The 21,380-nt window shown below is 40.0% G+C and overlaps 1 protein-coding gene across 2 annotated transcripts in view; it reads right to left on the bottom strand.

The window, feature by feature from the left end:
• TENM2 (teneurin transmembrane protein 2) overlaps window positions 1-7,378 on the bottom strand; it is a 1,229,820-nt gene extending 1,222,442 nt beyond the window's left edge. For both annotated transcript variants that reach the window (XM_046000941.1, XM_046000940.1), the window contains exon 1: window positions 7,308-7,378. The gene's annotated coding sequence lies outside the window, so the exon portion shown is untranslated. The remainder of the gene's footprint in view (window positions 1-7,307) is intronic.
• Between the last annotated feature and the right edge of the window lie 14,002 nt (window positions 7,379-21,380).

A 21,380-nucleotide genomic window follows, 5' to 3' on the forward strand; every position in this document is an offset into this window, starting at 1 on the left:
AACTAAAAAACAAAAACAAACAAAAAAACCCATGATCTACAATGCTTAAATAGCTTCTTCAACAGAAGCATCCCCAAATAAATGGTAATTAGCAATAAATTATAATTTACCCATTGTCTTCTTTAAATGACGCATTAATGGAGTGATGCAATTCTTAAAACACATTTCATTTCATTCTTAAAACACAATCTCCAAATGCGTCAAGTTCAAAAGTGGTTTATTTTCCTCCCTGAAGTTCACATACATGTTCTACCTTTCGGGTGTGGATAGGACAGATTTATAAAAATTTAGTGATCCCTGAAACTGAAGAATTACAGAAATAAGATGATGCTTCTGATAACAATTTAGCCTTGCCACATTTACTTGAAATGATGCCTATTTCAGTTGTTACCTGTTTTGAAAAGCTACTTCCACAATGATACATTTCCAAAAATGTATAATGAGAGAGCAGGTGGGGAAAAAGTAAGAAATAAACTGTGAAGATCAGTCCCCTTAAACTTAGAGGGGGGTTAAAAAAAGAGAAGAAAACCATTTTGGGTTGAGGTAAGAAATTTTTTTAAACAAAAACACATGAGATCAAAGTAAAAGTCTATGTATGTCTTTACATCAAAGGCCAAACACAAAATCTATTTTAATTCACTGCTGTTTTAGCACGTGCTCATTACAGTTACATGTACTGGCCAATAAATGTGCCAACACCACCTGGCCTTTCACCTTACGGGATCCCACCCCACCATACTTCCCCAGATTCCCACGGTCCTTGACATAGCCAAGGGTGGGCTTGGTCATTTGCCTTGTAGAACCATTCAAGCCAGTTTCCCAACCCCCACCTTTGAACAGTTAAATCATTATTTGTTTCAAAGTGTGACAGAACACCTTACTCCTCTTCCTGACATTATTATCAGGTTGTTAGAGGAAATCATCTGATTGTGGTTTCCAGATTTTCTATGTCAAGCCAAATGCATTTTGGGGGTGATGCTTACTTTTCAGTTTTTAGTTCCTCACACTGATAGCAATGAGAAAGTAACGGTTTCTATGTTCTCATGGTGTGGTTTTTTTCTTGTTTTCTTGGCAGCCTCCTCTGGACTGTGAGATGGGATGATTGATCATTTTTCCACACTCATCCACAGCCCTCTCTGTGACCACATGTAAATTCGCCAATGGATAATTAAGCAACAGACACATCCAATAAATATAATAAATAAATTTGATTTTTTCCCCCTTAGTAATTGGTTTCATCTGACTGAGTCTGATTATGTGTGGGGATATATAAACAGGATTAGAGAGGAGAAAAATTAGATGCTAGGTCACACAAATTGCAGAGCCCTAACCACTATGAAATGTTTTTGTAATAATTACATTATTATTCCTAGGGTTAAAATACAGAGAAGCAGCTTGTGTCTTCTCAAGAAGTTAGGTGAGGCTAAAAATAAAACCAGCAGCATGGTTATTACCATAAGGCAACAGTAGCCACCTATAGAATACGTTGTTCCCCTCTGGTCTGCATTCTCTTCCCACCATCACATGCCTTTCCTTGTGCTTCCATTAAATCCATGCAGGTAGGGCCAAACTTTAATTTGGGTCTCCAATTCCAGTTGTCCTGTCACACCAGAGTATGTGAGTAAAAATGAGGTGGCTCAACTAGAAGGTGGAGAATGAGCAGGAATTTGTATACAATTATTGCCTGAATAAATCCTAAGGCAAAATTAAATTAAATCACCTTTCAAGTATACTCTTGAGTGACACAAAGAACAAAGTTTTATCTTGCTGTTTAAAACCCTCCCCTATTTGCATTTACTTTCTTAGAAGTCCTGTTAGCATCAAATTACTCTTACCATAAGTTTTAGCTCTTAGCTGAGCACAGTATCTGACTTGGCTTGGGAAACCAAAAATGGCTTATTGAAAGAGAAAAAAAAAAAAGTCTAAAAGACACATTCCTGCAGCTTTAATTTGCCTGTGTTCTTGCTAAGTATTATCTACTGAAATGTGCAGTACATAACCATATACTCTTACATTTGAAATGGTTTAGAAACATTATCACAGCTAAGATCACAAAGTCTGTTGCAATGAGTTCTCTAGTAATAATTATGATTATAGCTATGTAGATATTTATTGTTTGAACTAGCCACACGCATGGACATAGCCATCTTCTCTAATAGTTCAGTTTCATTCTTAGAAATAATCGAGGAACATAACTTGACTATTTCTAACATTCAAAATTTTGAAGTGGCACTTTTTAAAAAACATGTTACAATTATAGCAAGCGGCTTACACAATTTTGTGAAATGGTTATTGTATGTTATGAGATTTTTTTTAACCTTTGCCAAAATCATTTCCACTTGCTGATCTATTTCTTTTCTACACGTATACCCTTATTCCTGTAATTAAAGTAGGAGAAATGTCAAAACATTGAGTATCAGTTAAATCCTAAGCAATAATAAAAATGACATTTAAAGATAAGCTTTTTCCAAAAGAATCCTCTGTCAAATTGTCCTCTCTAAAAATTTTAAATCAGTATGTTATTGTTAGTTTCAGTCTGAGCTTCATTACATGAATTACAGTCTCCAACGTTAGCCCTTGCCTCCTAAATTGAAGACTGGGGAACCTAAATAAACAAAAGAAATGACTTATTCTTTGAACCAAATTAATAAATAAAGTCCTTTATTTTACAGGGTCCATAACTGCCTTTTATATAACTTAAAAATAAGTATTTTACCAAGGCCATCTTAACAGAAATGGATTACACAAAATTTCTAATATTTTTAAAACAGGGTTGAGCCCATACAGCTAAATAATTTAGTCATCAGCACAATTAAAGAGACTGTCTTCTGGAAAGCTGAGTTCCAAACTTTGATAGATCTGCATTGCATTTCAGAATTCACCAGCTAATACAGTAATAAGAGCAATGAAACTGAGAAATCTGGCATCATATTTGTATTTGCAATAACCTGTGGCAGAACTACATCAGCAAAAGGGGTAAAACAGGGGAGTCCTCGTAGGTGATCTAAATAAATACCAAGGAGAGCAAAGCCTCCCCCAAAACAATTGCAGCCAAGGTCTGAGAAGTTGAGACTTTTAAAGAAATCATGTCTGTCCTCCCAGACCACGCACATGATTTTGCCTAAACAGATGCAGTACTGATAACACCCATCACCAATATTCTGCTGGGAGCCACATAGTAGTGATGAGAGGAGGAATGCAGGCAATTATTCCATCAGCATTAAAGATCAATTCATATTGTCCGGGGCAGAGCAGGGTGGGGGGAAATCTTTGCTAGGGAAAAGAGATTTTATTTTAACATACCAACTTTATTATTTTGTCTCTATTTCTATTCACTAAGCTTACATGAAAAGAGTTGAAACACCTGCTCTCTTTTTACTCACACTGCAGCCGAAAACCACATAACTACTTTTTCTCTAATAATTCTTTTTGTCTAAAAGGCTCATAATCCTACACTTAGGAGAGGTGGGCCAATTAAAGTCTTTCAGCAAAAACGAAGGAACTTTATTTGCAAACTATTTTCCAAGCTACTTCATTTTTTTTTGTCATTAAGAATTCACCAAAAAAGCTGTAATATTTCAAGTTCAAAACCACATTATGGTATACAATATGTTAAGTCGACTGGGACAGTGGGTAATGTGAATTTTAGAGAAAAAAATTTATACCTCTTCAACTTTATGAAATCTTTCAGAAATAAGAACAGGATAATCTTAACACAGCTGAAATTATTATGCTAAGTAGTGCTTTATCTTTGTTGGTAGAGAAAATATCTCAAATTAATAAAAAAATGTTACCAGCAGAACAGAGTCTTGAACAATGTGAAAGTTCCTTTTATAAAGCAAAACAGAAACCAGTAGTACAAAGAAATACCACACAAGACTTATAAAATTTCTGAGGGGTTCACAAGTTTTAAATGAGGTATCTAATTAGACACTGTATCACATTTTATGAAATGTTTCTATATCCCTTCCCATTGAGAACATATCAAAAGATACCTACCAACCCCCTAGCTCCTGGAAAAACAAATGTTCTTGCCATCTCCCCTGAAGGTTGTGAATCTGTTGTATTGCACTGTGAGGGCAGAATGAATGGTTTCTGACTGTGAGTCTATCACCTCTACTGAGATCCAGTAATTCAAGAAACAAAACTTTTGCTTTACACAAAGTAATGAAAGACAAAACATATACTTTTCACATAGCTCCGTTTGAGGTAGTAGCTTCACGTGAATTTCGCCTCTTTAAATCTGACTTTTCAACTGAAGTTTGAGTTCTTAAGTGTGGAGGGATAAAAAGGCCCTTGCCAATGACCTTGACCGTATTTCACCAGAAATCACTTCTCACAATTAGTCTACACAGAATAGAAAACAAAGGAAAAGCTTGTCAATACAGGTATTCCTTAAAAACACACAAGTAGTTCAAAGTTCCTCTCAATTACACAATGAAAACAACAGAAATTACTTTTAAGAAACATTCAGTAGCTCTAGCATAATAAACACCTCATATGTGCAGAGAAACCTCCACTCTGATCAAAATGAAAACAGAAATCCTAATAATACAGGCAAAAGTGATTGTCAAGTTCCATGAGCCAACGATCTCTTTCTATATAACCGTCCCCCCAAAACAAGTTACCTTCTCCCCATGATATTGGATGCCATGCTTCTGGAAATGTTGAAATTCAACACAAACACCAACTGAAAGTAAACTAACTCATTCATCAACAAACATAGCAAAAATATGGAATCACTTTGCTTCGTAACCTGAGACCAACACCAGGCAGAGAAAATTAATACAAGCTTAGTTAAGATTCAATGGAAAACTTAATAATAACAACAATAATAAAACCACCAACAGGCCACAAATACTATGCCACACAGAACCATAGGAGAGTAATCACAAATACCACTGATAGAATAGTCATCTAACTGGGCATTACACCCCAAACGTAGATAATGGTTAATACTTTAACATAAATTCGCCAAGCTTTTCCGAAGTTGCTGCGAAACTAGAAGTAGAAAGAGGGGTAAGTGGGTAAAAACCAACCTCAGCAGGAAAGAGTATATTCTTTAAGTCAATGTACTCTTGATCTTCACATCTAGTGAAGATGCTGAAACTGAAGCTAACTGTGATGTTTCATAAGTAAACTCACACTCTGCATATATTATATAACAGTTAGAAATCTTGCCCAACAGGCCACATAAAATGAGTCCTTAGCCTGGCCAGTTAGCTGTTTGTGTCCATGTGCGTAGAAAATGCCAGAGAAATAATGCAGCTGCTCAGCATGGGGTATATTGCTTTCTGGTTTTGGTCCTAGAATGAGAAAATCATGATGCTTTAGAAGACTTGGGATCTTAGGATCTTAGCTTACTGTACGTATTCATTTTTCTTTAGAACCCAGACAAACAAGGGATTCACTCAGAGATAGTTGTGATCTTAATTAACAGAAATTGAGCTTTCCCCCCCAAAACTTGATCAAAATGGCAAATGCAAGCACGGGGCCATGAAAATATTTTAAAATAGCAATTTTGCCATCTCAAGGGACCTACGAGTAAGCTGAGCTTTCATTCTAAATAAAATGCCTTATTACCATCCACAAACTACAAAAGAAGAAATAAGCTTTAGATCTCAGGAATCCTGTCCACAATTTCAAGAAAAGCTTTTGTCAACAAAGGCGACCCAGAACAGGTGAATTGCATGGTGTCTTGGAGTAGGCTTTCCTCTATAAAAAAGAGGGTCTGACCAGTTGAGTTAATTTACAGTTTGTTTTGTTCTTCAGTCCTGAACAGCCTGCATGCCCTGTTTTATGCTGTTCCTCCAACATCAGTTAAGTTTACGTTAAGACAAAGTTTAACAGTATCATTGCAAACATACTCTCCGTACACAGGTAATTGCTATTCCATGATGTGACAACCACAAAGCAGAAACAGGCTTCCTTAAATAATAATACTTTCCCTCTAAAATCTGTGTGCCTTGGAGTATCCCTGAGTTGGATATCCTCATTTGAGTCTAGAGTTCAGAACTCCTGAAGATAGTAATGCACAAACTGAACATACAACCTGCTCTATCCCAGACATCCCTCTCTACATTTATGCTGCCAATATTGTAGCTCATTTTCCCATGGCTTAGCAGAAATTTTACAACTATAAACGGATTTCTTTTTAAACTGCTGATTTGCCTTTACTTACTGACCCTTCAGTTTTTTTACTGAACTGGAACTGAAAACTTAGGGGGTAAGAGCAAAACAAATGAAACATAGTAACTGCTAAGAACCCTTCAAAGAACTTAAATGATATGAATACATTAAAGAACTGTTGTGTATTAATTTTTAAATAATATTTAAAACAGATCCTGGAAGCAAGAGTTACAGAGTCAGTTCTATTTTTAAGAAAAGAGTTAGAGTTCAATTTGCATGCATTATGCTGGCTATTTTAAATAATTTTATTCCATGTGTATGGCAAAACTGCCCTTCCCCTCCCCAATTGACAAGATGCCACTTCAAGTAAGATCTAAGAGAAAGCTGGCTTGGCATTAGAAATTGCTGTACACATCTCACAATTCTGAATAAAACAATACCAGCAATCTCGGTTCTTCTCCATAGCCCTAAATTTATTATTAAGTAAATTTAGCAATAGCTCAATCACAGGAGAACAGGACAGAATGCGATACACTAAACCACTTATATGTTTATTATCTTTGCAAGCAACATTAACTAGTGGTGTCGATTATACTGCTTCCTGCAAATCTGCACCAATGCGATGCAAAACAGCATTTTTAAGAAATTCTCTTGTGGAATGCAAATGATTATGCCCCCAATTTTGAATATTTTAGCCAGCATGTAGTTCTGGAATCACTGGCATCTGCCATGCTGTCAAACTGAGTCAAAATGCATTGTAATCCTGGAGAAGGATAACCTTAAACATCAATGCAACGTTAAAATGCATCCTAAAAAAAAAATCGCTATAATTGCGATGAACATTAGAGAGAAACCGGCAGTCCTTCTGCAGAGAAATAACAGTCTGCTCTACCAATCTTTCCCCTCCCCCTTGAAACTCATGCAACTAATGATGACCTCCCGAAGTGCCGATTTTAAATGTTCCAGCATTCATCTGAGGATGAAGGAGAAAAAAAAAAATACATAGAAAACCACGAAACAAGTTGCAAACTGCACAAACGCAAGGAGAGAGAGAAAGCGAACTGCAGCTGATTCAGGAGCGATTGCAGAATGAGGAGCAACAGAAAGGAAACAAGAAAGAAAGAAAAGGGGGGGAAAAAGCCTTTAGCATTAAAGAGTAAGAAGTGAAAAACATTTACCAGCGGCTCGGTCAGTAGCTTCGCTCCCTGACACCATCTACATAGAGAGATAACTTAGCCTAGAGTCTTCGGTCCCAGCTCGCTTTGGAGCAAAATTCCTTCACTTCGAGGGGGCAACACACACCCTCAAGAAAGAGGGAAAGAAGGGGAAAAATAATTCCAAAGACCAAGACAGGTTTTCCCCCTCCTCCCTCTTACCCGCCCCCCGGACTCCCCAAACGGTGCTCGCTTCTGCACAGTGCTGCTCGCTGTGCAGCTGAGCTGCTGCTGCCGCTGCCGCCGCCGCCTCGGCTGCTGCTGCTGCTGGTGCTGCTACTTCGGAAACGATTAGGAGGAGGACGCCCAAGCACGACCTGAGCCTGCGAGCCACCCAGGACCAATGTGCAACCTGCTCTGGAATCAAACCCATAACACACGCACGCACACCCAGTGGCTCCTGCACGCGAATCCTCGCGCGCACACACGCGCCCGCCCGCGCGCCACACAGACACACGCGCACACACACATGCACACACGCACGCGCGCGCGCATCCTTCCCCCACCTCCACCCCCCGCCTCGCCCCAACACATACAAACACACACACGGAGCGCCGCTCACCGCCCGCCAGCCAGCCAGCGCAGCCCCGAATCGGGAGTGAGAGCCAATCCCCGGGCCCCGAGTGCGCGCCCAGGCCGCGGTCGCTGGGGCTGGGTGGTGGCGCTGGGGCTGTAGCTGCTGGGCTGCGGAGCATAGAACTGGGGAGGGGTTCACGCCTGCGAGATAGGGGCGTTAGGGGCACGTGCACCCCTTTGTCTGCAGAGAGAACCCCAGCCGGGCGTTTCCAAGACCAGACACTGAGTGCGCAAACCCCCCGCGGTGCAGAGTTCAGTTCCGCTCTGGGGTTGGCCAGGAGTGGCTCGGGTCCCTGCCTGCACGCACCGAGGATTCAGCTTTGTGAAACCTGACGCACCGCAGCTGCACCCGGGTCCCTGCACACAGGGGAAAATAGCAAGCCGGCGCGTCCTGCGGCGGACCCAAGCCTGCCCTGACTCTCGAGCATGCCCAGTGCAAGGCTGGAACCCAGAACACGCCTTCCAGGGTTAGGAACGCCAAGAGGGGCAGAGCCGAGTTCGGTGGCTTCAAGAGGGAAAAGCAGAGGTTCCAGAGCTTTTAATCCCTGCTAACCTGCCTCACCTGGACTACTCAGTGGCCCTGAACCTGCTCGAGAGGGTGTGGCGCCTGGAAGCTAGGCATCCAGACCTCAGAGAGGAGTTGCTTTCCTTCCTTTCATAAAGGGAATTCCAAAAGGAAGTAATTACCTGCCCAGGAAATGTTCATTCAGTTTCAGGGTAGTTGAGAGAAAATCCAGAGGGCCTGGCAGTATATATAGTCACAGCTAACGCATACTGGTTACCTGTCCTGTGCAGATTCTGTGCTAAGTAATGCGCACGAAATACCGGATTATATCCTTTCCAAGTTACGTATGAGCAACCCTAGGAGGAAACCGAGGTCTGAGTATATTTTACTGTCAGTTATTGCCAGTGGATCAGGGAATCCAAACTCGGCATTCTGACTCAGACACTGGAGACAGAAGGCATGCACTGATGAACTCTAGGCATTGCCAGCAAGAGAAAGGTCGGCTGGATGTTTGGATGGTAACAGCCTCTGTCTGGTCTTCTAGCTGTACCTGGTCTGTCTTCAGCAACCTACCAATCTTAGAAAAACTGCATGCCCACAATTTGCCATTGTCCAGCACTAATAATATTAATAATACTCACCTCTTGACTACGTACCCCGGGTCACCCTTTCATTAGGTGCTGTGTACTTACCCACAGAATCTTGAAAATCCCCTTGTAAAGAAGCTATGCTTATTCTCATTTTACACATGAGGAGAGAGAAACAGAGATGTCCTGTTACTTCTCCAAGGTGACAGGGTCTGAATGAGGGGGCATAGTTTGTTTGACTTCAAGGTGCATGTTGTTTTTACTAAATTATGTGCCCTCCTTAACTGCAATCCAAATAAAGCCATGAGATGAGAATGTAGCAGTTACATTTTATTTCGCTCAACAAACACGTATTGATTTCCTACTAACATTCACTCATTCAACAAATATTTATATTTACTAAGCATTTACTTCTTCCAAATCACTGTCTTAGAGGTGACAGAAGATGACAAAGACACATGCCAGTAATCGGAGTTTAAAGTCTAGCATATGCTAATAATGCGGAGTGACCGCTCACTAGGAAGAAATCTTCCCATGTTCCTCTAGCAAACTCCTCCTTGTCCTTCAGCTACCTAGTCCAGTATCACTTCTTCAGGGAAGCCATCTGTGATCTCTCTGGTTGAGTCAAATCCCCATTACTATAGATTTTCACAGCATCATGCAGCTCTTATTTTTAAAAAGATGATGTAGGTACCAATTTGCCATTTGTGCTAAGATTTCAGTAGTGTATGTCTTCTCAATGCACACAACCCTCTAGATTATAAATTCCAAGAGGACAAGAATTTGTCTATTTTAGTTTTCCATTACTCTCATAGTGTCTGTTAGATGTTGCTCTTGATCCATCTCTTTCTTTCCCATACAAATGCACACAAGTACATGTCCATGCCCCAACCCACCCCACCCCCACACACATACCTCTTGGAATAGGAATAATGAGTCCTAGGATAGGAAAACTGTTTTCTTTCCATTTAACAGATGAGTAAAATGAGATGGACAGAGGTTAAGTAGCTTGCCCAAGGTCACACATCTGGATAAGAGGCAGAGAAGGACTCCAACACAGGTCTGTCTAGCACTAAAGTCCATATGACTAGCCTTCAGGTTCCACTGCTTATCCAGTGGTATCCAGCAGCCCATCAGACTACAAGAAAGCAGCTCATGGGAAATAAAGTAGACAGATTGCTAGGGATGCCATGCCATGAGGGGAAACAGAGACCATTCAATATTGTAAAAAAAAGCAAAAACAAACAAAAACAAAAACAAAACGGAAAAAGCACACAATAGGATTTAGCAATCCACTATTGAGCACCCACCGTATGTCAGGCACCTTGCTCAGAGCTTTTCTTATTTTAACTTTAACAACAATTATTCTGGCCAAGTATTGTTATTTCCATATTACAAATAAGGAAACTGAGGCTCCTGAACAAAAACAAATCCACTGGACTGTAAACTCCCCAGATAAAGTGATATTTCTATTTTTATTTTACATTTTATTTAATAGTACCAGTCTGTCAGTAAAGTCCCTCTCTCTTCTACAAGCAAGTTGTCCAATATCTCATAGCTAGGATGTCACAGAACTGGGATTTTAGCCTTGGTCTGAGTTTAGAATTTCAGGGGAAATTAGGATAGGGATGGTCACTGTGGGATTCATGGCTTAAGCATGCTATAGTGCCTGAAGATTTAGCTAGGTCTATAAAGAGGGAGAGACACTGCTGTGCTTTTTCCCTCCCGTCAGATCTTATAAGGAATCTGAGATTCAGAGACTGAAAGTTACTTGATCAAGGTCACAGACAGCGTCATTATGCAGAACAAGATTTTGAACCCAGGCCTCCCTCACTACAAACTTGTAATACAGAACATCCTGAGTGGCAGAAAAGAATATCCAAGATTTTCAGAGGTTTCTGGCTGGGGGCGGGGGTGGGAGGGACAGGGAGCAGAGGGATCCTCACTCAGAGAGCAGCTGCTGCAGTGAACCAAGCAACTCTCAGTGCACCACCCTTCCCACCTGTTACTGGTCTTCTGGATTGGGTTTCACCTTGTTCAGGCCCCTCCCTGTTCCCCCGCCTTTCAGCCCTCCTCTTGAACCCAGTGCCTCCCTGCCTCCCTGCTAATTTGCAGCAGCAGCAGTGCCTACAAACCACAGGAAAGTAAAAACTGCATTTTGTATCATTCTGCTTGCAGACTACCAGGCATGCTCAATGACAAGGGGAGGCTTTGATTACATAAAGGAAGCTTTTGTTAACTATCTTTCTATTTTGGAGTATTTCCTCAAAGTGGGATACCAGTGCGTAGCCCTTTGCAGAGATTCCCAACCGGTAAGAATTCTCAGTAGTCTAGAAGAATGAGATGCTTAGATGAGGAAAAAAAAATACCTCAATTCTCTGCATTTTGTACCGTGTCTCTAGTATTCATCTCCCTGCTCTGTACTCTCTCTAGACCACACACACACATCCACAAATGGTACTGATCTGTTTACATACCTGGCAGCTATGGACATATGTACCAGCTATAACTACACACCAGTCCTTGACTATGGATTTGTCTCCTACATTTGTTTGGCTATTAGCTTGCCCTATACCAAAATCTGATGAATAAAATGGGTGAGGGGTTGCTAAGAGGTTAACTGTTTCCCCCTCTTTCCTTCACCCAAGAATGAATTTATTCACTAGCGAACGTTTCAGAAGGCAGAACGCTCTCTGGGATTCTCGATAACCCCTCCCTATGTATACATTAGGTTGATTTTTCTCATGAGAGCAGCAGAATCTTTAACTTGTGATGAGAATAACCCATTAAGAAAGTCACGAAGGGCAATCTTCAAGGAAAACGGTGTTGAAAACTTGGAATGCTGGTGGATGTTCTGTTATGCCCCCAGGACATGAACTTTAAAGCATTTTGAGAAGTCCCCTAATAATTCAAATGTTGAATGCTCTCCTAGAGATTGCCACTGTCTGTGCCCATAGCAACTGTCTGAGAAAGGTACAGTCATGATTCCCATTTTATAGATGAAGAAACAGAAGGTCTGAAAGAGCCAACCACTTATGGCGAAGCGATACAAGCAGGGAATAAGAGAATTGGGGTGCGAGTCCAAGTCTGTCTGATGCCCAAACCTGTGTGGCTAATTCTACATTCTATTGCCTTGAACTTCTGACATTCCTTTGCAGGTGGAGCTGGATGTGGGATGTGGTGGGGGTAGGGTGGTAGCTGATTTGCACTTGGTGTCAAAGCACTTCATGTGTATTAATACTGCTATCCTCCTAGAAAATTAACCTCATTTAAGATAGCCTTTCTGAAGGAACATTGTTTAGTTTATTCTGCAAATTGGAAAAGTGATGCATGTGGAGCGGAGTGGGAGGGACCAATTCAAATGAGTGTCATTGGAACTAAGGCTTCTGAGTTTCCCTTGATAAGCCTTCTTCCCTTCACTTTGAAGTAGTTCTGCAACTTATTTGTCAGTCATTTCCCAGATTGTCAGTCATTTCCCAGATTGTTCTCTCTCGAGATATTCTCTTCGATTTCCCAGAATCCTTTACAGGGTATATACTGGGAGAGTTTACTTTCCCAAAGAGGGGAAATGTAGAAGTAGAGACAAACTGAGCTTTTAAAAATCACTGTAGTTTGCCATGTTTGTTTCCAGTATAAGTCAATATCCTTTTGGAGATTCAGTAGAAGCTATGATTTTCTGCTTTTAAGAGAGGCCAGGAAAGACCCTTCAGAATGTGATCTCAACCCCCTGAATTAATCTGGTGCTGAGTAGTTCACGCATGTGCCAGCATGTACATTTCTACATGGGATCTTGTATAGACAAATGTAACGAATGACCATCTTGGTTCTACAACTGAAGGATAGAGATTGTATCTTGTACAATAATCATTCATCTTTCCAGATATCAGTCAGATAAGAAGAAATGATGTCTAAGCAGCTTACATAGATGGAAAAGCATCTGAATTTGAATTCTGAAAACCCTTCATACAGTTGCTCAGAGCCTATGTACTTTAGTTTTATGTCATATTCTAACAGGTCTGAATTTATGAGCCCATACAAAATCAGCAAAGAAGAGGCAAACTGCTCTTATTAGAAAATAGCTAGAAAATAAAAAAGGAAATAAAATGTAAATTTTACATAAAGTATTTGAAAGGCTTAATGTACTGGTAAGTCTCCAAATACCCATACCTTCTGAGCATCTTCGGATTATAATACTGTAGATGATCAAATATTATTAATGATATTGACTCTGAATATGCTTGATTACTGCCTGATGCCAGAAAAATAAAGTCTAGAGTTTTCAGGCTTTCCAGGTTGTGGTTCAGAAGTGGCTTGTGTTTTTCTTCTCCTGAAGGAATGCATTTTGATGCATTTGATTAATAGTTACTGCCTGGAGAGGGGTCTCAAGAGGGATCTGGAGGCCACAACCACAGGGTCTCCATGATTCTGAGTGCTAAGATTGCCCAGTGATGACTCTTCCTGATGGGGACATAACAGAGTGCTTCATATGCCATGCATTTTTCCAAACACAGCCAATCCTCATATGCTAGATTATGCTCTCTAACCTTCTCCCCAACTTTGGCTCTAGACAAAAATCAGTAATTCTCACACAATTATATTTGCTTTCACTCATGGTTTCCCTCCTTTTTTCACTTTCTCTATCTGGGACAATACCTCCTCCTTCATCATTTTCACAAGCCAATTCCTCTTTCAGTAACCCAATCAGGTGTCACTTCCTCCCCAAATTCCTCCCTGAATGCCCCAGCCAGAAATCCCCTCCCCTCTCTCTAAAGGAACCCCACTGTAAGTGTACATCGTGTCCCCGTTATATTAAAATTATTTATGTTCTTGCCTTCTTTTTCCTGCTGGACAATAAACTCCTTGAATGCAATAACCCTGTCGAGATCATCTTTGAATCCATCACAATGATTCACACAAAGACTTGTACTGAAAGAGTGTATGCTATTGGAATATATAAACAAATGAATGTCGGATGTTCAATATTTGTTGAATTAATGAACATAAGATTATTATTATTACTCTCCTGTTATGTCACAGAGATTAAGTTACATTTTGTGGGCTAGAGAATAGGGCTGATGTTGGGGAGGCTCTGAGAGTAGCTAGGCTCTGAGGATATGGCAATAAAGTTGCAGCTTTTAGCTGGGCTCCCAGGTCGGGAAAAGAGATAGGAGAATAGATGGATGTAACAGGTGACATTGATACTTGACACTCAACAAGAATTGTAGTCTTGACTTTGCTGGCAGGTCAATAAAAAGCTGGTAAGCACAGTAGATTAAAGAATCTTATATAATATTTTAATGTGTTTAATGTCAAGGGGCATCATCCTAAAAGAACATTTTGTGTCTGTGTGTGTATGTTCACATTCTCATGCTTTTTGGGATGCACAGTGAGAGAGGTGTGCAGAGATTCTATAAAATCTCCTGCAATGTCTCTAAAAAAAGAGAAACTGGTGATTCTTGTAAGACTAAAGAGAAAACATCATTGAATAAATAATACCTTTCAAGAGGCTTAAAACATTGTAAGGAGCATTTTTGCTGATTGGTAGAAATTCTTTTTGATTAATTAATTAGTTAATGTTTTCAAAGCACTTTTGAGATGAAAAGCATTTGGTGAGGGCTACATAATTGTTATTTTTCCAAGGTACCTCAGATTTCCATGTTACCAGGCTTATTTTTCCCACAGGTTGCTCACAAGCCCACATACCCTCCCAGAGACATGGTGCTGAATGCTCTCAGAGAAAAGAGAGAGATGGGATGCCAGTGAGCATGGGATAGGAAACATAGCCCCTGAAAACAAACTTTAAAATTATACGTGAAATATAATCATACAAGAGAAGGGCATCGTGATGAAAATTAGTGATATCAAGAAAGAGAAAGAAAAAAGAAAGAAGAGAAAGAAAAGAAAGAAAATTAGTGATATCTTCTAGCAGGGAGCTTCCATTTGCTTCCTAGCAAAGAACCTCAAGCGTCTCGCACCAGGTCTAGACTGACACCTCTTTGTTTCAGGAATAACACTTTTACTAAGGGCTTACTATATTCTTGGCGCTGTTAAAGTACTTTGCATGTGTTAACTCATTTTCTCCTCCAAACAACTGGTTGAGGGACTATTGTTATAAACATTTTATAAAGAGTCCGAGGTCTAAAAAGGTGAAGTTACCAGCCAAGGTCATTAGACAGCTTGTAAGTGACACACCCAACACTTGGCCATGATGCTGGGAGCAAGGAAAGGGAGAAAAGAGCAAGAGGAGGAAAACAAGGGGAAGGAAGGGAGAGAAATTCCAGCTAAATCTTACACTTACATGTCTGATGACCCAGTAATAGATAAATACATAGAAAGTAAATGAGCCAACATGGCCTATTGGTTAAACCGATTCACATAGCAAGGGTGATTTAGCTTCATTTCCAAAGTGAAGATCTAAATTTAATACTCACAGGATCACCACAGACCCAGGCCCCTAAAATCCTCATTACCATCAAATGGCATGGCACCGTTGTGAGAATGAAGTCCTGGGTCATGAACCTCCAATTTCCCTTTGGCTAAAAGCAACTGTCATATTATTTCTTTAAAAGCTTCTTGATAGAATGAAAGAGCAAGGGCTTCAGATGATAGCTTTAGATCATCACAGCCCCTGACTAAGCTGTGTAACCTTGGTCCTTATTATTTAACATCTCTGGACCTCAATCATTACATTTATAAAGTAGGGGCAAAAATTCTCTCCTAGACTTATTGTGAGCATTATTTGTGACCATACATGGAAAGCAAATAACAATGTCCAGAATATAGTAGGTGCTGCATTAAAAAAAAAAAAAAAAAAAAAAAAAAGTTAAGTATTGTCTCTTTCTCCTCTTCTTTCTTATATACCCTGGCTTGCTGAAAGCCATGCCAAAAAATTCCCAAGTAGCAGGCTCCAGATTGCCAAAAATGGTAGAAGGAGCAAGGTGATGCCATTGAAACTCACTGTATGATTCAGCTGTGTCCTCCACAGTGATAAAAATGTCAATGAGATAAACAAGATGTGGAGTCTCTGAAATGGGCAGGCTTATTCTGAGAACAGATATCTGGTACAGGGACTAGATTCCAGCAAGACAGGTATGCACAATTTATTGTCATCCTTCCTGCAGGGATCTTATTAATGCTGGTATAATTTTTAAAAATAAGCAAAAATTCTTCTCAGATAGGAGATACAAGGATGCCAAAGTCACAGAGACAAGGGAGGAATGTAGAACACGTGAGTCTCTCCATCCACAGGCTCAGTGACTTCAGGCAAGTTATGGGACCTCCTTACACCTCCATTTTCCCTCAAAGAAATGGTGACTAAAACTTCAGGGTTGTTGTGAATGGCAAAGGAACTGACCCATGGGAAGGGCATGGATCAGCCCCTAAGTGTTACTAGTGGTTTGGAGGTGGTTTCAGAGTCAGCCCTCTCCAGCAGAAAAGATGGTGCTTAAAATAAGCTGTTAATGGTGGGGTCAGGAGGAAGGAGGAAGGAGTACAGGGATGGCAGCGATATCAAGAAAGATCTTTCTTACAGTGTGCAATTCTGTTAAGGAGCAGCAAAAGGTTCAGAAGGTGCTCTCATTTGTACGTGCTTTCAAGAGGCCTCGGGAACCTTCGCTGCTGTGGTCCCCTCACACACTCCATGTTCTGAGAGGCACAGTACACAGAGCACTAGCTCAAATATGAGACAGTGAATGGGTTGGAATTCAGCCTTCTATTTTTCTTTCTTTTCCTTCCTCAAAGCCTTTGAACAGTTCACAGCCATCAACAAACATGCTCAGAGAAGTAACAGGTTAAGGGCAGGCCAGTGCTTTGCCCAGAAACCTGTGGGGAGGGGAGCTATCACAAGAATGCAGTACCCACTACATTTTCCAGACTGTATTTCTCTGGTAAGGAGACAGCCTCCACTGAGAGCTTCCAAAAGCTCTTGGAAGTTCCATGCGATAATGTGATAGTGGCTTAGAGGGGCAGAATGCCTTCCACAGAGCAATGAAGTTTAGAAATACGGGAGCTAGAAGAGTATTTCTGAGATTAAAAGGCCTGTGTCCTTCCCTGCCAGCCCAAATTCCACCCCCCACTCACAAGCAGGAACACTTCAAAGATATTCTAATAGGAAAAGTTGCCAACTAATTGTCAGAGAGGATTAGTATTATCAGTGAGCCTTTGGTCTTCTGGCAAGCCAAGTAGAGAGAGGAGCCAGGTCCAAAAAGCAGTTTCTATGGAAAAACAGAGAAGTAGCCTTTATCCCAGGGTACCCAGACTTAGGCAGCATTTAACACTCCATATGAGCAGACCACCTATTCTTAGAATAGACCAGACAGAGGGCACACTGCCCTCACTTCCATTTTATGAAAAAGATCAAACAGTCAAGGTAAGGACATGTAATAAACAAAGTAGCCATTAAAGGATTTAGATTAGGAAATGTAATTATCCCATTCCCACCCCAATCTCCTATCAAATGGGTTGCAAACCTTTATATAAAGCTTTAACAGCCCAAGGCACAGCCATTGGTCACTGGAAAGAAAAAAAAAAAAAGAGAGAGAGAGAGAGAGAGAACCAAGGAAGAAAGCCAATAATATTTTCCAGTCCACATTTTAGCTAGAGAGAAGGTAGTGAGGAACAAATAGGATAGTGGCTCTAACAAGGAATCTTGTGTCACTCTGTTCCCCAAATGTTAAGGCAAATGGGAAGACTGCAGCACCAACTGATTTGATAATCTAGCAGAGGGTGGGTGGGGAAACAGAAGTAGGAGATTGCTGGAAAATTCTTGTGGGGAACATTTCCTCACAACCATATCCGTAAGAGATATGTTTCTTCCTGATCAGACAAAACTGTACCCATGAATGTACATCTTAAAATCTCTTTATCTGATACATTTTATCATACCGTCTGTTTCTTAAAAACTTTCAGTTGTTCCTTATTGCATGAATAATGAGGTTTAAACCAAACAGGGCATACATGGCCCTGGACCATCTATTTTTAATCTACTGTCAAGTACTATCTTCCTCCACTTCCCAACCATGGGCCCCAAAGTTTGATCACAAAGACCCTTTTAAAAAAATAAACCATACTCTGTACCTTGGCATGTCTTATTTCAAGCCTTTTCAATATTCTCTTTCTTCTCCACATTGAGTGAACTACTTATCCTTCAAGACTTGGCATAATAGAAAAACATTATTCTAAATTATTCCTACACTCCACCAGGAAGAATTCGGTATGGTGTCTTAGTGCTTCTTTACCACCTCTTAAACATAACAATTCCATGTAGTTCTATGAAATTACTATGTGATTTCTGCTATCATACTAATTATCTAACTTCTGTAACACCTCACTAGGATGTTACTTCAGGGTTTATTCAGGTCCAGGTTATATTCTTATTTATACTGGAAATGCATGCCAAAGCAACACTAAAGCAATCCATTAGTTAGTCTGTTTTCCACAAATGAAAAGAAACTTGGGTATTCATAGTTTGATTATCAGTTCCTGTCATCTATTTTAAGAGAACAGAGGCTGAGATCATGTGATCATGACTAAAGCAAACCCCACCATCTAGTGGCACTGTGTAGAAATTGCAGTGTCAAGTTGTTTTGTTTTGTTTTTTAAAGATTTTATTTATTTGACAGAGAAAGAGAGAGATCACAAGTAGGCAGAGAGGCAGGAAGAGAGGGAGGGGGAAGCAGGCTCCCTCCGAGCAGAAAGCCCGATGCGGGGCTCAATCCCAGGACCCTGAGACCATGACCTGAGCCGAAGGCAGAGGTTTAACCCATTGAGCCACCCAGGCACCCCTGCAGTGTCAAGTTTTAAGACCTGGACACATTTTGGAAATTTCCACCTGCAAGCTTGAACTGAAAAATATGACTACACAAAGAGTTACCAGTATAGATCATTTCAGCAATATATGCTTATATTTACTATTAACAGGTAAATTCAGATACTTGTAATGCATTTGATTATTCAGTTTCTCCAGTTATTTTCCATTTAAAAAGTCTATAGACTTTAAAAGTATGCAGTTTATTTTACATAAATTATATAAAGTTGATTTTTTTAGAAGTCAGTTCATAATACAGTACTGTTTCATGTCAAGTCTGCATTTGTTCCTTTAACAAATGAACCTACTACATACAAGCAATATATTAGATACTAATAATGAAAAGTTTTCTTAGATTAAATGAGTTTAATGTCAATGCATGTGCCCAGCACTTGGGAAACCACAAATTACATATAAATTAGCTCATTTATATGTAAAAAATGATCACTGATCCTTTTACTGGTGATACTTAGCCACTGTAGTTGCTGCTCATCCTAAAGAACTTCATAATCATCAAATAAAAAAATTCATTGAATAGAGATTCAGGATTAGGTACTTTCAACTGGTGTAATATCTAAAGACAATTTCCCAAGAATTCTTAGGAACCCTTCTCAGTCTGAATAGTTTATCAACCACAATAAAACCTGTTTCCTGATCACATAGAAAACTGATGGTACAACAGTTACCATATTGCTGCTGGACAAACATACTGTCTTTCTTGTGCCATGAGAATCCTGTTTTTTCTCCTCTATGGTCTTCTAATACGGGGAGTGGGGGAGAGAAGTGTATTATGAAAGAAATAACAAAGATGTTCTACACACACTGGTTGCCACTCAGGGTGAGATGTAGCCTATATCTCTATTCAAATACATAATGTAGCTCCAAAGTCAGGCTGCCGAAGGAGATAAGAATTCCTCAAAGTAAAACAATGTGTTTTGAAGATAAGAACTTGCCTACTGAATTGCACCCTGGTCTGAGTTTCACTCTTTGTGTATTTGTGAATTAAGAATTCATATGGAACCCTCTCCGAGTACCTCCACAATTCTGGCTTCTCCCTCTTCCTAACTTGCCCTGCAAATCCTCACCAGATTAATTATCCTAAACCATTTTCAACCTCTGACCATCTACAGAACAAATTTTAACTGCTTGTTCTAACAATCAAAGCACCTGGTAATTTGGCCTCTACTTCGTCACACCTTCCCACCAAATGTGCCATACTCTTTAATCTGCCCATTGACTCCCGGGACCATTTGCCAGTCACCAAATATGCTCTATGGTTCCCTCCCCCCCTTTTTTCTGTGCCAGTGCTTCTCAAACAATAATGTACATACACATCACTGGGGATGCGTATTCTGATTCACGGAGTCTGGGAAAACACAAGATTCCACATTTTCTAACAAATTTCAAGGTGGTGCCAATGCTGCTGGTCCCAGGACCATATTTTGCGTAACAAGGATATGTTCCATGTCAAACACACTCATCCACTCCCATCAGTACCCCTGAAATTTCTGACTTTTAAAATAGTTACTTATTCTCAAACATCAACTCTGAACCCCTCCCCTTCCTAACATTTCTTCTAGTTTCTGTAGCCCAGGGTTTTCAAATTGGATGCCCATTAGAATCTCCTGGGGAACTTTTAAAAAAATTCAGCTGCACAAGCACATGCCAGGTCGATTAAGTGAGGTTCTCTGGGGTTGGGGCCAAGGCATCAGTATTTTTTTTTAAATCCTCGGGTGATTACAACCTGCAGCCAAAGGTAAAAACCACTGCTTTTGGGAGGAAGGGACTTTTTTCTTTCTATACCTATGAATCTTTGTCCTTGTTTCTGTATTTGAATTAACCATGAACTATTCTGTATAAATGCCTTATTTCCCTTGCTAGCATGCAAACTGCTTGAGGACAGAATGCTTGCCATCTTTTGGCAGCCTGAATATCTTACCAGGGCTGAGCAAGGGCTGAGTTCAATTTCCAGATCTATTACATACCATCTTGGACTTACTCTTTAAGCTCTCTGTATCTCACTTTTCTTCTCCATAATAAAAGCAGCTATATTGGCAGGTATTTTTAAAAAAGTGAGATAAAACACATGAAGCACTGAGTGCTGGCTCACAGTATCTACTCAACAAAAGCTAGCCATTATTATTAATTAGCCTTCTTTGCCTGACATTGTATAACATAGCAGTAAGCAGTCAATAATCATTTGCTGGATGAATAAGTCAATAAATGATGGAGAATAAATCATATGTAATTGCGCTAAAATAAACTCACAGCGCCAGCCTTCTACTACAAAGTTCAAGTTAATGAATTTTAACTTTTTATTGCTTTTTTTTTTTTATCTACACTGCCATTGGCCTCATGAATTCAGATTTAAGAAAGGGTAGATGGTCTCTTCACAGTAGAAGAGACTAGACAAAAGATAAGACCAAAAAAACCACCTTTTTGAAGCATTGTCAATAGCATGCGCCCATTAAAATTCACTATACTTGTTAACATACATTAAAAGGTTCAATTGAAAATATTCTTTTTTAGAGAACAACTTTAAAACCCAACCCAAACCTCAGCAA

The sequence above is a fragment of the Meles meles genome, chromosome 3 (assembly GCF_922984935.1).
Source record: "Meles meles chromosome 3, mMelMel3.1 paternal haplotype, whole genome shotgun sequence".
Taxonomy (NCBI): Eukaryota; Metazoa; Chordata; class Mammalia; order Carnivora; family Mustelidae; genus Meles; species Meles meles.